Source organism: Xyrauchen texanus, chromosome 7, assembly GCF_025860055.1.
Source record: "Xyrauchen texanus isolate HMW12.3.18 chromosome 7, RBS_HiC_50CHRs, whole genome shotgun sequence".
NCBI classification, from domain to species: Eukaryota; Metazoa; Chordata; class Actinopteri; order Cypriniformes; family Catostomidae; genus Xyrauchen; species Xyrauchen texanus.
The window spans coordinates 43,373,971-43,388,117 of NC_068282.1; positions in this window are offsets into that span (position 1 = coordinate 43,373,971).

The window sequence follows — 14,147 nt, forward strand, 5'->3', positions numbered from 1 at the left end:
TCGTAAAGTTGTGAAAATAGCATTAGAGTTTGATTAATTTTGCAGGATACGGCGTGGGCATCCTGAATTTTTTAATGATTAGAGAATTAACAATATTCCGGTTCTTTCGACCTGCATAGATCGCGTGAGTGGCATTTCTAATAGAGAACGGCAAACACGTTATTAAGAAACTTTAGACAAAAAAAAATTATAATCGTAATTGTTTAAAAGTTACTTGATCATACTTCTACTCCGTTTTATGCTTTCATATGTCATCAAAATGCCATTTAATGTAGACAATCTGGCAGGATTGGATCGGAAAGTCAGTGTTTTTACATTTTAAGCTTTAATTTAGCAGGAAACAGACCTCACGCGCAGGGGCGAAAATTTCATCAAAATGTTGGGGGGACAATAAACATAACAATTCTCAAGAGCAATTTTTGAAGGGGACACCAAGGGTTTTTTTGTTGTTGCCCCGTTTGCATTTGTATTATTTTATTTATTTTTTTAAATTTTTTTTATTTTTTATTGCAAGTTAACAAAACATTGTAGTTTATACAAGATAAAAAAAAATCAGTGAATTATATACACATACAAAAGAAAGAAAGACGTACATGGAGCACACACAAAGTAAACAAAACAAAAACCAGCAAAAAAAAAAAAAAAAAACACGACAGAAAAAAAAAAGCTAAATATAAATATATCGATCTAGTGATGTATGCAGGTACATTTTTAAGTTTAAGCAATGGGATATTTTAGAGATTTAGATAGAAGCAATATTGAGATATTCATAGTAATTGTAATAGTAGTAGAAGTAGAGGCAGTATTCATACTAATAATAATAATTATAACAAAGATAAAAATAGTAGCGATAGTAACGGTAGCAGTGGCAACAAACAGCATTCATGATAATAATAGGTGTAGTAGGAGTAGTGGTAGCACTGTATTTATAATAATAATAATAGTAATTATAATAATACATATAGATCAGTAAATAAAATTATTGTGAATATACACTATTCTCTAGGGCTGGGAGCCATTTTACTGCTGCCAGTGAGCACAACCAACAGACCTCCCCGACATAGACCCCCCACCGTCAGCGACACCCAACCTCAACAGTTACGCCTCTATGTTTCGCTGAGTCTTCCTCCGCAGAGTAAGATGGGGCACCATAACAGGCACCTCCAGACCAAGCTCACCTAGTCTGGTTGTGACCTGACAGGACATAAGTCAAGTTTGGTTGCCCCCCTTTTTCTTTCCCTTGTTTTTTCTGTTCTTTGTTTTTTTCTTTGGTAATCTGTGGCTTAGACCCTGGTGTGCACTGGTTAGCTCCCTAGCCAGATACACCACATCCAGCCCAGATATCTGTCCACCATATTTATTTTGCATGACGGAAGGGATTGGGGGCATGGGCATGTTACTAGTGTTACTAATGACCATGTCGACAAGATGTGCCAGTCGGACCCACCAACAGCACCTAGAACAGCTGCCTGGCCCAGGTCCTTTATATTTACTGGGAATATAAATGGTTTTATAATATCAATACCACCATCCCTACTACCACCATCTCCAAAAAAACAAACAAAAAAAAAAAAAAAACAATAATAATAATAATAATAATAATATTAATATGCGGTTTTTACATGAAAAATGAAGAGTATAACTTGTCATAATATATACACACACATATATACACACATGAATGATGTATTTAATAACACTCTTATTTAGATTAATTACTTAACTTATTTATTATAGGGATAGTTTGTATTAATGCATACTGAATATCCTTATTATTAATTCATTCTATATACCAAAGACTGTAGATTTTAGTTGAGGCATCAACGCCCTAGCTAGTTCTAATCAATATTTAAGGATGAGAGCAATGGATTGAAAATATTATTAAATTTGTATAGTTGGTTTTTAATTGCTAACGTTTGTTTCTCTTTAATAATATGATCCCTTAGTAGATGTAGCCATTGTGTAATTGATATTTGGTATTTATTTTTCCAATTGAGTAGTATTGTTTTCTTGGCGATAGCTAGAGATAAGAGCAGAGGTTTTGAGTGTTCAAAGGAGGGGTTCATTTGAGATGTGTCACCTAAAAGACATAATAATGGGAGTGCATTAATTGTAATTTTAAAGAATTCTGATAGTTTATTAACGATATCTATCCAGAACTGATGAACCGGTGGGCATAGCCAGAGTGCATGAAAGTAAGTGTCCGGTGTATTTAAACTGCATCTGTCTGAAGTTACTAATCCCATTTTAAACATCTTACGCAGTGTTATGTGAGTTCTGTGTATAATTTTATACTGAATTAACTGGATGTTTATGTTTGTACTTAAGATAAAAGTGTTTCTGCAAATTGTTTTACACAATTCCTCATTTGTGTAGATATTGAGATCTTTTTCCCATTGTTTAACTGGTACTACTATTGTTTTAGTGTCTATAGATGATATTAGAGTGTATAATTTACTAAGTGTTTTTAATGAATTACTAATTGTGGTGATATGTTTTAGAATTATTTTATTTCTTAAACAATTATTTTAAGAATATATCATTATATTATTTACAATACACATATTTCAATGATATTTTAGGGGGGGACAACCCTCAGATGGGGGGGTCCTGACCCCCCCGCGATTACCGCCTATGCTCACGTCTCAACCTTTTCACCCCTATCTTGACTGTGTATCCCTGAAAACGTCTCGGTTACATAGAAAACCTCGGTTTCCTGAGACTCAGTACACTTGACATTGTGTAGCTACGCATATGGGGCGTGCCTTCTTACACGACCTAGTTGAAACCTCTACAATAATGCCAATATTCTAATATTGGCTATGGTGTTTGACCCCCACCTGTTTTGTCGTGAAACTGTCCGCTATAAAAACAGGTGTGCATACACCATTTCCTCATAATTTCTGACTGTGAACAAGGAGCACATCGCTTGTGCCTCAAGAATGTAGTGCGGCCAGCATTCACAATGTCTCGTTCCCTTCATTTCAGAGAACCAAGGTTACGTACATAAGACATTCCCTTATGACTCAGTACACTTCACATTGCGTTGCTACTCATATGGGGAACAGAATTCTATCACATCACACCACACTACACGGCATAACTTCCCAGAGAGGAAACATGGCGGCGCAGTCTTGTGGGATGGCGAACGACATGAGTATTCTGCAGTGAGTGATCCTCGTGTTAGCCAGGAGGAGAGCACTCATATCGAATTAATGAACTATAGTCAAATAGTATGAATTAACTCCTTATGAACCCATCAGGAAGGGAGTTTATTTATAATAAAAGTGCTTGTGACTTTATGGTAAATTATAACGGTCTGAATGCAGGAGGTTGTACAAATGATGGGGAGCCCGTACTTATAGGGAACAGCATTTGTGTATATATATATATATATATATATATATATGTATGTGTGTGTGTGTGTGTGTGTGTGTGTATATATATATATATATATATCGGCGCCTCATCAGGCCGATTGGGGACCGGGCGCGTGATATTCCGACCCGGCCCCGCCCCCCTCCGCTCCACACTCCTCACGGCGTTATCTCAGGCCGGGGTGCCACCGGCATGACGTACACCCCCCATCCCTGGGGCGGCCCTACCGCTCCGGGCGGTCGGAGAGTTTCTTCCCTCCTCCCCTCGTGGACGCCGGTCTCCCTCGACCCCTCCACATTTCTGGGGACGGCAGGGCACTCCTCCGCCCCCGGCAGTGGCTCCCTTGCTCCAGGCGGTCGGGGTATCCAGTCCCCACTTGCCCCGTGGACGGTGGCCGTTCCCCGCATCTGGGCGGTCGGGCTACTCCGTCACCCGGCAGATGGCAGCGGCGCTCACCAGGGTGGACGGCAGTGTCGAGGACTCTGCGACAGGCATCCCTCCTCCTTCCCGGGCTTCGGCACCAATGTAACACAGTTAAAGGATGGGCAAGGAGGAGGCGAGAACCGGCTTGTCAATATAAATCATAATTTAATTAAACTTAAACCAAAAGCATAAACAAACACACACATGACGGACATGCCCGTAATTCTCTCTCTCTCTAACCATCGTCACCGGCCACCTTTATCCCCCGCTCCACACACATCATCAATAAATACAAGAGAACCAGTTCCATTGGCAGCCATACATGCCCACGCCATAACACTACCACCACCATGCTTCACTGATGAGCAGTTCCTTTCCTTCTCCATACTCTTCTCTTCCCATCACTCTGGTACAAGTTGATCTTTGTCTCATCTGTCCATAGGATGTTGTTCCAGAACTGTGAAGGCTTTTTTAGATGTTGTTTGGCAAACTCAAATCTGGCCTTCCTGTTTTTGAGGCTCCCCAATGGTTTACATCTTGTGGTGAACCCTCTGTATTCACTCTGGTGAAGTCTTCTCTTGATTGTTGACTTTGATACACATACACCTACCTCCTGGAGAGTGTTCTTGATCTGGCCAACTGTTGTGAAGTGTGTTTTCTTCACCAGGGAAAGAATTCTTCGGTCATCCACCACAGTTGTTTTCCGTGGTCTTCCGGGTCTTTTGGTGTTGCTGAGCTCACCGGTGCGTTCTTTCTTTTTAAGAATGTTCCAAACAGTTGATTTGGCCACGCCTAATGTTTTTGCTATCACTCTGATGGGTTTGTTTAGATTTTTCAGCCTAATGATGGCTTGCTTCACTGATAGTGACAGCTCTTTGGATCTCATATTGAGAGTTGACAGCAACAGATTCCAAATGCAAATAGCACACTTGAAATGAACTCTGGACCTTTTATCTGCTCCTTGTAAATGGGATAATGAGGGAATAACACACACCTGGCCATGGAACAGCTGAGCAGCCAATTGTCCCATTACTTTTGGTCCCTTAAAAAGTGGGAGGCACATATACAAACTGTTGTAATTCCTACACCGTTCAACTGATTTGGATGTAAATACCCTTAAATTAAAGCTGAAAGTCTGCAGTTAAAGCACATCTTGTTCGTTTAATTTCAAATCCATTGTGGTAGTGTATAGAGCCAAAAAGATTAGAATTGTGTCGATGTCCCAACATTTATGGACCTGACTGTATATACGTATATATATATATATATATATATGTGTGTATGTGTGTGTATGTACATTTTCTGTGGTCTCACAATTACCGTTATACACGTTTACCTTCCTATTGTTTATTTCCGCATTCAATAAGTTCTGCTTTTATTTCACATTCCAATGGCAGGAAAGAAGAAAATAAAATCTAGAAAGAGGTCAATCTTTATCTTGAACTGTAGGATTAAAATGAAGTTTTACTGCCTTTATGATATATGCAAATACAAATAGAATATATTCAATTCCAATAGAACTTACTCTATTACCCCCTACCCCATTAAAATGACTTCAATGGTAACCATTCTTTGCCAACTGGGACTGTATCAAGATTGCAACTAAAAATTAAAAGAGGATCACTATGAAAATTATATTCCAATTCACTATTTTATGAATCAAAGTACATCAAAATTGCAAACAACCTGTTACATTTTCCAGCGTTATAACCTTGATATGCCTCAAAGACTTTGGTCATTTTACTTAACTCAGTTTTTCCCACCAGATTTACAATGTAACGTAAACATTAAAATACTCACTGTTTCAAAAGTATAGCCACAAGACATAAACCGCATATGCGTTAATGTGATTTTAGTGTGATAAAATCACTTACAAACATTCTGTGTAAAGTTATATCCAATTTTACAACTACTTTTCCATAACGACGTAACGCTGTAAACCATATAATCCCGGTAAATGACAATTTACACAACTTCACAACTGAAAATAATACATTAATCTTTAACAGAATAATTAATGTTAGTGCTTTTATACAATTAAAAGCTTTACATTTCTGCTTTTAAAGCCTCTAAAACTTGGCCCCCATTCACTTCCATTGTAAGTGCCTAGCTGTAACCTTCATTTTTTTTAAACAAAATGTTTTGTGGTAATCAACATTATGCTATCGATTGAGCTTAACTTGTATTGAACATGGAATAATCCTTTAAAGGTCTCACTTTACACTTATTCATGCTATATAAATAGGCTAAATTAATTTGGTACTATACACCTTTTATTATAGGCAATGCTTAAAATAGAAAATGTACAAATGAGGATGACATGTTATTGTGAACAGATACACAGCTTTGAAGCACTATAAAGCATCTAGTATGATAGAATGAAGGTTATCTCGGCAGATGTCAGTAGTGCAATGAATAAGCAGTGCAAAAAAGTTAAATGTGTACTGTAAGATACACATGTCAGTGTATGAAGTCAAACCCTAACCCTAACCCCAACCTTAATGAATGACCAGCTATTGCATCCTCTGATACAAAGATGCCAAGTAAAAAATAGTCAAGCATGATTGAAAAGAGACAACAAGCATCAAAGATCATTTTTAATCAATCTTTATTGATGTTTAGTCATGCATTAACATGTATTGTGGGCAACATAATCATTCTCTGTGCAGAGATGTTGTACCCATATTCAGGGGAGAGGGGAGAGGGGAGAGGAGAGAGGAGAGAGGAGAGGGGAGAGGAGAGAAGGGAGAGGGGAGAGGAGAGAGGGGAGATGGGAGAGGAGAGAGGGGAGAGGGGAGAGGAGAGAAGAGAGGGGAGAGGGGAGAGGGGAGAGGGGAGAGGGGAGATGGGAGAGGAGAGAAGGGAGAGGGGAGAGGAGAGAGGAGAGAAGGGAGAGGGGAGAGGAGAGAGGGGAGATGGGAGATGGGAGAGGAGAGGGGAGAGGGGAGAGGGGAGAGGAGAGAAGAGAGGGGAGAGGGGAGATGGGAGGGGAGAGGGGAGAGGGGAGAGGGGAGAGGGGAGAGGAGAGAGGGGAGAGGGGAGAGGGGAGAGGAGAGGGGAGAGGAGAGAGCTTTTGTTTTTTCTTCGTGTTTGCAGAGGGGATTTTTTTATGTGTGTGGACGGGGGATTTTTATGTTGAACTGGATTTATTTTATGTGTGTGGACAGGGGATGTTTTTTCTTTTTAGCACAGAGAATGCACAAGTAGTGTATTCACAGTTCAGGGGCAACACTGGGACAACAACAGCAGGTGAATGTTTGTTTTATGGCCCTCCAGGTTCTTCTCAAAAAGGTCTTTATTCCTTTCTTCTTGCTAATTGGAGGAATATTGGAGATTTCCGCTGTTTCTTGTGCCTCAACTTCACGAGTCAGACTCTCAGAGCCTTCTTTTTTTGGCTCTGCCTTGAGGATTTCCAAGAACAGAACATCTGAAAAATCCTGTAGGAACTTGTTGGACCGTACACTTATCTCACTCTCCATAGTCTTGCGGTCACCATAGAGCACCTGGAGCTTTGAAAAAATGGACAGTGCCAGCTCAGACATCTCTTCCGGCTCAGGGTGGGCATTAACTTCTTCCCACTTGTCGGTAACTCTCACCTGGCTGTTTTCAGGGAGCTGTTTTAGCAGATCCTCTATAAAATCGTGATCTGCCAGGTCAGTGGTGAAATCCCTCTGCAGGATATGGCCGAGGGTACTGCGGATGATATCTTTGATTGTATCTCTATGCATCATTGCAATACCTTCAGGTGAGGATATGGGGCTGGAAGACACAACTTGTCTCCGCATATCTGTTATTATATCCTGCATGAGGTCTTGGTCCTCTGGAGTGATTCCCCGCTCAATCTCAAGATTCCCACTGGCAAGTTTACTCTGGATCCCCAGTAGTAATTCACTAATGAATCTTTTGACTTGGTGTGTCATTAGGTCCCGGGAATCCACACTTGAGTTTTGGCTCACACTTGCAGAGTCTGAGGGAATACCCTCACTGCACAAATTTGAGACAACTTTGTTCAAGGCATCTTCTACGAGGACTTCTGCAACGGCGATTGCTCTTGGAGTGCTGATGTAAATTCTTCTGACCTCATCTGATGATGTCGAGGCCTCTTGGTCATTGCACCAAGTCTCAACGATGGAGTCATTCTCATCGTCTTGAATATCAGGACTGCCCCGGATCTCAGCTCCTGGACATTCTCTCGCCACTCTGAGTGTCTCAGTGACAATCCTCATCACCACCTTTTCAATTTCAGACATTGTAGCTGCCAAAAGAATTTCTAATAGTTAAAAGCAGAATTAAGAAAAAATGCATTCCAGTGAAAAGAGATATTGGTCATGTTCCCCCGTTATTTTAATTTGAACTAAAGGAAACTTAATGAATTAGACTCATGTTTCATGGACATGTTTAGATGTGAAAATCTGGCAAACACGCAAGGTGATCAGAGGGGGACACAAGTAACACTATGTTACAAATGTTCCCACGCCATAAGAAACATGGATTTAAATGCTCCTTGTTAAGTAAATGTTTTGTTAGATTTTATTTTGTCAAAAAACTTCAATAAGTAAGCCAGACAAAGGCATGAAGTGATAGAAAGCCAGATAGACTTAAATTCTACAGATGCATTTGTTTTATTGTTAGACATATAAAGGCATCTTGTGTGAAAAAAGGCATGCTTATTGTATTTGTGCAGTATAGCAAAAAGTGTTACTACTGGACTCGGTCAATCTTAATAAATCGTTTAAAATAAGACAGACCTATAAAAGATCATGAAAAATAATGGATATTTCTTTTTAGTCTTCAGTAATGCTTACAGAATCATTTCAAATAGTAGGCTCCTCAAAGCTTTACCGAAATTATAATTTAATGAACGGACTTGGCAAAGCAGCTCGATAGTAAATTTAGTGCGCTATTTTACTATTGGGTCAAATTAAATATAAATATAGCCGTTTCCCATTATTATGTGTGTGTGTGTTTAATTTAATCGGATTATATTACAGTATATATTGTGAAAATTAGCTGCGGTAAAAAGATATAATTGTACTGACCTTTGCGATAAGTAACCGCGATCTGTAGACTGCAAATAAGTTTTCTGCAACTTGCGCTGGTTTCTATGCGAGCGGTGGAACTTCGTCTTTATGACGTCACAATTACAATTGGCTGGCGTTCTAACGGAACAAAACAGTCATCGCATTCTGATGCGTAGTGTTGTTATGTGTGTTACCACTACTAATACAACGGGTGTAAATGCCCCCCCCGGGGTAAAAGCCATATTTGATTTTCTCCTAAAATAAATAGCATCAAAGACTTTCCTAAACGCATATTAGTCACTTTACACTACAAAATATCCCTGATCCATATGAGATTATTGTGTGAAATGTCTATTGGTTGATTTTTAGGTCATTTGATCTCATTTTTAATCATATTTAAAATGTTTTACATTTTTGTTGATGATGAAAATCACTGAACTTCTCACTTTTATTTTGAGAAAAATACTTATTTGTCATTTTCAATTTTGTTCAAAGTGTCAATTTCTTTTAATAATAATAATAATAATAATAATAACAGTCCAATAAGTGAAAGGATAGTATTTGGGGTAAAAGTAAAATAATAATAATAATAAAAAAACCTGTTGCAGGGGCCATAAAACATATTGTTTCTTAAGTGGAGCTAATAGATTTTTTATGAAGAACGTTCAATGGTCTCATATTGACTGATCCAATCACAATAAAGACATATATATAGTATTATTATTATTATTATTATTATATATATATATATTTATAGTTTAGAAGATGTACAGTAAAGAAACACCAAATTTGTTTTTAAATGAAAAGCAAATAGTACACCCTTTTCCCCTGGGGCCTTTTAACCTTGGTTTTACCCTTAAGGTGTGCTTTTAACCTCATTGTGCTGTACTACTACTACTGTTACTATACTGCTGCTACAACAACAACAACAACAACAACTACTACTACTAATCTACAGGAAAGCATTTTTTCTTTATTCTGCTTTAAATTTTCAGATGACAGCTACAATGTCTGAAATTGAAATATTGGTGATGAGGATTGTCGCCAAGATGCTCAATGTGGCGAGAGATGATGAAAATCGTCTCGGTTACGTACGTAACCTTGGTTCCCTGAGATGAAGGGAACGAGACATTGCATTTACTAACGCATATGGGGAGTGCCTTCATATACAACCTTTTTGAAACCTGTCTACAATAATGCCAATATTCTAAAATTGGCTATGGTGTTTGAGCCCCATCTGTTTTGGTGCGAAACTGACCGCTCGTTCTGGCAAAAACTGACCGCTATAAAACAGGTACACGGACACCATTTCCTCAGAATGTCTGACTGAGAACAAGGAGAGCATTGCTCGTGTCTCAAGAACCACGTCTCAGGGAACCACGGTTTTATACGTAACTGAGATGTTCCCTTATGACTTCAGTCCACTTGACATTGCGTTTACTAACGCATGTGGGGAACAGAATCCCATCACGCTGCACTACATGACATAACTTCCTAAAGAGGAAACATGGCGGCGCAGTCTTATGGGACAACGACCGACATGAGTATGCTGCAGTGAGTGATCCTCATGATAGCCTGGAGGAGAGCACTCATAATGAATATATGAGCTATAGCCATATATTATGAATTACTCCTTATTGTTAGTTATTGCACAGGGGATTTATTTATGTGTGTGGAAAGGGGGTGCCCGTAATGATGCGGAGCCCGTAGTTAAAAAGGGGGCATAAGTAAGTATCTATCTATCTATCTATCTATCTATCTATCTATCTATCTATCTATCTATCTATCTATCTATCTATCTATCTATCTATCTATCTATCTATCTATCTGTCTCTCTATCTGTCTGTCTGTCTGTCTGTCTGTCTGTCTGTCTATCTATCTATCTATCTATCTATCTATCTATCTATCTCTGTCTGTCTGTCTGTCTGTCTGTCTGTCTATCTATCTATCTATATTAGTGCTGTCGATTTAATGCATTAATTCAGTGCGATTATTTAACAAAAAATAACGCGTTAAAAAAATTAACGCAATTAATCGCACTTTCCACGGACCATAATAAGGAAGAGTCCTGAGAAATGCAAGCTTGTAGTACCACCTGTTTAGTCCAGAGGGCAGTAAGTGAAATTTCAGCTGTATGAGCAACGCGCAGTTTATACAGTGAAGAAAACACTTCAGTAGGCAGAACATCACAAAGATACGTTACATTCTTGCATTCAAAACACTTGAAGGAGCGCAAATACGATCTAAGGGATCTCAATAAGTGTTTAAAGATTGAGTATTAAACACAGTGACACAGTGACCTAAACATTTTATGTTTATGATGCAACGCACCCGAGACGCGACACAAGCATGTCTGACGCAGGGCGTGGCTGGGTTGAGATGGTGCAAAATTTGGAAATTACCCATAAATATTTAATGACTAATAAAATCAAAGAAATTTCCTTCAAGCTTATTTATAAGTACTACCTCACTAACTATTTTCTTGTAGAGAGGTTTAATTTTGTGGTCTGCAGGCGGAAACATTTTTTCATTTATTTTGAATTTGTCCCTACTCGACTTGTTTTTGGTCTGATTTCTGTAAGATTGTTAGAGATCATATTATTCCCAGCTTTCAACTTTGTTTTGAAAATGTTTTATTTGTTTTCTTTTAGCTATGACATGTATCTTCATAAGGAATATTATTTGATACATTTTCTGCTACTGGCGACCTGTCCAGGGTGTCCCCCGCCTTTTGCCCAATGTTAGCTGGGATAGGCTCCAGCCCCCCGCGACCCTGTACACAGGATAAGCGGTTGACGATGGATGGATGGATGGATGACATTTTCTGCTTTTGTTGGCAAAGTTTAGTATTCATAAAAGTATGGTGGTTATAAACCACTAGTTTTAATTTTTAATTCAGAGGTTTAGCAATACCTAAGAACAATTTCCAATTTTAGTAACAAGAAAGCTGTAAAGTGTATTGAAATATGTAAACAATTTTATATTTTTATTAAACTGTTTATTTATTTATTTTCCTTTTTGTTGTTGTTTGTTTTAATATACCTCTTGGCTCTGGATGTAAAAGTTACGTAAGCATTAGTAAAAAATAAAAATAAATGTCTGACGCAGGTGTAAATTGAAAGGTCCTTAAACAAGCCCTCATAATAAATCTCCAACTGATTGACAAATTCACTTGTGTAATGGATTGCTGTGAACTGTATGCCAATGAATGCTTGTGTTCAATAATGTGGTAGTAAACAATACACTGTATTCTAAAGCCACTTTTTGTAATGTCTTATCAATGATTAACTCTTCTGCCATAAGAATGTAATGCATATTAATGATCTGAATATTTATTTATATATACATATATATATATATATATAACATTTTTTAATATTTTAAGATAACTATGTATAATTATTTATTGATATAAATATGTATAATTATTATATATTGAATTATTGTTATATGAGGGGCTTTCTCAGCAAATATTTGTACATGCGATTAATCACGATTAATTAATTGGGACACCATGTAATTAATTTGATAAAAAATTATAATCGATTGACAGCCCTAATATATATATATTTGGCCAATGAATAGCAAGTGCTCTAAACAGAGGGGACTTGTGAAGAAAGAGTTGTTAGGTCTAAAACTTTGCATCGTAAAACCTTGAAATGCAGGACCATCCGGCTGCAAAACATATGTCTTGTAAGCACACACAATTCGTCCATGCCCATGAGGAGGCTATGCCTCTAGCTGAGTGTGCTTTAACACCAATTGGGCAAGTCTGACCCTACGACTTATAAGCCAAGGTATTTGCATTGACAATCCAGTGAGAGAGCCTTTGCTTGGAGACGGACAGTCCTTTGTTTGTCGTCCATAGCATATAAAGAGCTGATCAGACAGTCTGAACTGGCAAGTATGCTCAACGTATGAATGTAGTGGCCGCACAGGGCATAAAAAATGCATTGATTGTTCCTCATTCATATGAAATGGAGGATAGAAGGAGGACTGATGGCGAACCACCTGCACTTTGAAGGGCGTGGTTAGGACCTTGGGTACATAGTACATGGCTCTTGAAAGACCAGGGCCAATCCCCAGACATGAATTGTTGAATGATAGTGTATGCAGGTCACCTACCCGTTTTACTGAGGCCAGAGCCAACGGAGAGCATGCGCAAATCAACAGTGTCCAAAGGCTCGAAGGGGGGCCATGCGAGAGCTTTTAGGACTAAAGTTAAGTCCCAAGTCGGGACTGTAGCCGGCCGAAGGGGGTTTAATATTTTTGCTCCTTTAAGGATCTTTATGATTAAATCATGCTTGCCTATAGAGGCGCCGGATTATTGTGTGTGATTACATGGATATAGTTGCCACATACACTTTGAGAGTTGACAGGTTGAGTCCTGCTTCTAATCACTCTTGAAGAAAAATTAGAATTTCATGAATGGGGCACTTTACTGGGTCCTTGCCATGTAAAAGACACCAATCAGTGAACACCTTCCATTTTAATGTATAGAGGCAACTTTTGGATGGTGCTCTGGCTTCTAAAATGGTGTTCATGACCGAACGTGTCAAATCTGGCACGTGTAGTGCACCCCGTTCAGGGGCCGCACATGCAGGTTCCACAGCTGGGGCTGGGGATGCCAGATTGTGCCTTGAACATGAGAGAGGAGATCCCTCCTCAGTGGTATTTCCCATGGTGAGCTGTACAGCATCTCCATCATTTCCGGAAACATTGGCTGGTTGAGCCATTTCGGCACAACTAATAGAACTGTTTCCTTGTCCTCTCGGATTTTGCATATGACAGAGTGAATCAGGCATACCGGGGGAAATGCATATTTGCATTTCACTGGTCATTGATGTGCCATTGCGTCCGTTTCTAGTGGGACTTGGGACTTCGAATACCAGAGGGGACAGTGGGCGTTCTCCACTGAGGCAAATAGATTGATTTCTGCTCTGCCGAATATTTCCCAAATCCTCAATACAGTTTGAGGATGAAGTCTCCATTCACCTGGTATCACCCCTTGGTGTGACTGTAGGTCCACGGCATAATTCAGGCGGCCTGGGACATATGTCGCTCTCAGTGTGAGGAGATGATGCTCACCGCAAAGGAGGAGGCAACGCGTCAGTCTCAACAGTGACGGTAAATTAATTCCGCCTTGGGGGTTTATACATGCCACAACTGTTGTGTTGTCTGAGCAAACCAGGACATGACCGCTTGTTATTCCTGACTGAAAAGCCTTTAAGGCTAGAATTAAAGCTGATAGCTCTAGGCAGTTGATGTGCCATGCCCATCTTGCACCTGTCCAGGTGCCGAAAGTCAGGCATCAATCGCACACTG